The sequence below is a fragment of the Quercus suber genome, unplaced genomic scaffold (assembly GCF_002906115.3).
Source record: "Quercus suber isolate HL8 unplaced genomic scaffold, Cork oak 2.0 scaffold_657, whole genome shotgun sequence".
NCBI classification, from domain to species: Eukaryota; Viridiplantae; Streptophyta; class Magnoliopsida; order Fagales; family Fagaceae; genus Quercus; species Quercus suber.
The window spans coordinates 115,905-118,117 of record NW_027070098.1 but is presented as its reverse complement, the minus strand read 5'-3'; the positions used below and the strand labels follow the sequence as shown (position 1 = coordinate 118,117).

The window sequence follows — 2,213 nt, the reverse complement described above, 5'->3', positions numbered from 1 at the left end:
AGGAGTATCTATTGTTATCTGTTTGTTATTTGAATTCCTAGGACTTGTATTTAATGTAGAATGCAATTAATAAAGCAGCAGATAATTATTATCCCAATTTCCCTCTCTATTCTCTTATTTAAGAGACCGGTCATCTCTAATACGACCAAATAACTATCCATTCAGTTAGAAATTAAACCCAGTCATAACATAGAACCTGTTACAAGCATTCCATGATGTATTGAAGCCATATCTTGTTGTCAATAGGCTAATTATTTTCAGTATCAGTGAAACATTGAATGTATTTTCTATTTTGACACTAGGTAGTTTCATCGTTCATTTACAAAAACTTTTACAAGGATTTAGAGTACAAACCAAGAAAATTGTTATAAAATTTAGTTATTTTTTTTTCTGATATTGGTTTGAGAGTGTAATAAAATGTAATTGATTGTGTGCCTTTTTATTTCTAATTTCTTGTAATGCTTCAAATTGAACAATTTTGATGTTGCCTATACGGTCATGAATTGATGCAAGAGTTTGATCCAATAATGAACAAAACTTTATTGAAATGTATACTTTGATTACAAGACTATTAGAACGAGAGCCCTAATTAAATACAGTCATGGGCAATGATTTATTTCACTCAAAAAGAACCTAAAATTTGCATTCACAAATTCTTTAAGGATGCAAGTTGAAGCCCAAGTGTAATGCATAAGATTATACCCAAGCAATATACTTCCATTTAATACAATTTTTGAATTATACAAGTGGCTGAAGTTTATGTATCCAAAATATATATATATATATATATATATACATATATTTGTACAATACTTCTTAAGTGTGAGAACATGTATAATCCCTCCAGCATAAAACAATCTAAACTTAGCACTAATCCTTCCAGCAAATGCCATTTCTCGCTCTTGGTGATCAAACGAAGAATAGCATTCCTTTAATCATGCCATTCAACTTGACAAAAGAACAAAGCGTGATTTCAATGATAAACATAAATCAAAATTTCCAATTAACAGCAGGCACAAGTGAAGCCATAAGATCACTATCACTATTTACTACTAAATATGTAAGTTTGTTGAGGGTTTAGCTTGGGAACTTCCATCTTAAAAACTCAGCTAAGGGACCAACATTAAAAGTGAAATACAAAGCATATCATATGGTCTAAATGTTGATGAGATACATTTAATTCCTTTGTAATCAATGACATAATATGGTAGGTGCACAACCCAATTTTAATGGGGGCAATCAGACAATAACAAATGCATTAAGGAGAAGCAAAGACTAAAAAAATGCATCAAAGCAAAATTACGTTCCAATAAAGGTTGTCACTGAAAGAATCTGAAAAAAGGCCCAAGGTTTTTGTGGCAAATGCAGGTGAAAATTTTTTGGCATGAATTTTATTTCAAGATAAGCCAATTAAATTGACAGCATGCTTAATTGTTTAAAGCTTCTGTGCTGGACAAAAACAACAGGGAGCACCAATGGAAAAAAACAAGAAATCAAAACATTACACAAAAAATTATTTTTTAGCAAGGACCGAAAAATAAAATTAATTAAAGAAGGGCAAATCTTTGACAATGAAATCAAAAAAGGAGGGAGAAAATAACTGATATCAAAATCTCCAGATATAATCACGTTTATACGTATATATTGGGGGTTGGCTTTAGAATAAAGGTGTGGCTGAAACACTGTTCGAAACTTGGAGCACGATCAGGGTGTAGAGGTTGTTAGAGCGACACCAGTGATAGACACCTCCAGCAACGATGGTGTGGGTGCAAGGAGATCAGTCTTGGCTGGGCTTGAGAGAACTAGAAAATAGAGAGAGAAATGAAGATGAGAGAGAGACATGAATATCCTAGAGAATGAAAAATCAAAGAGAAACAGAGGAACTTTACCAAAACTATCGCCGGAATTGGTGGAGCAAAACATGGTGGCTACTAGCTGTAGCCATGGAGATTGAGCAATGGAGTTCATGGAGATTCAGCCATGGAGTCCTAGAGAAAGATTTGATGGAAGAGAGAAAGGGAGAGCTTTTTCTAAATTTGGGGAAGCTGAAGAGGGTATAGAAAAAAAGTAAAGAAATGGGAGAAAGTTGTTTCACACAGATCGATGGCGTGTCTATATGACGTGTCATATTTATGTGCATTAGATTAAAGTAAGGGTTGAGATTAAAACTATTGCACACCATGTAATACCCTAGGTATTGCATTGGATCTCAA

The 2,213-nt window shown here is 33.4% G+C and overlaps 1 long non-coding RNA gene across 1 annotated transcript; it reads right to left on the bottom strand.

Moving 5' to 3' along the window:
- Positions 1–515: 515 nt before the first annotated feature.
- Positions 516–2,213, bottom strand: LOC112012141 (uncharacterized). The gene is made up of 2 exons (XR_002882936.2): positions 1,890–2,213; positions 516–1,802 (listed from the first exon to the last, which is right to left on the bottom strand). It is a non-coding gene; the product is annotated as an uncharacterized LOC112012141 (long non-coding RNA).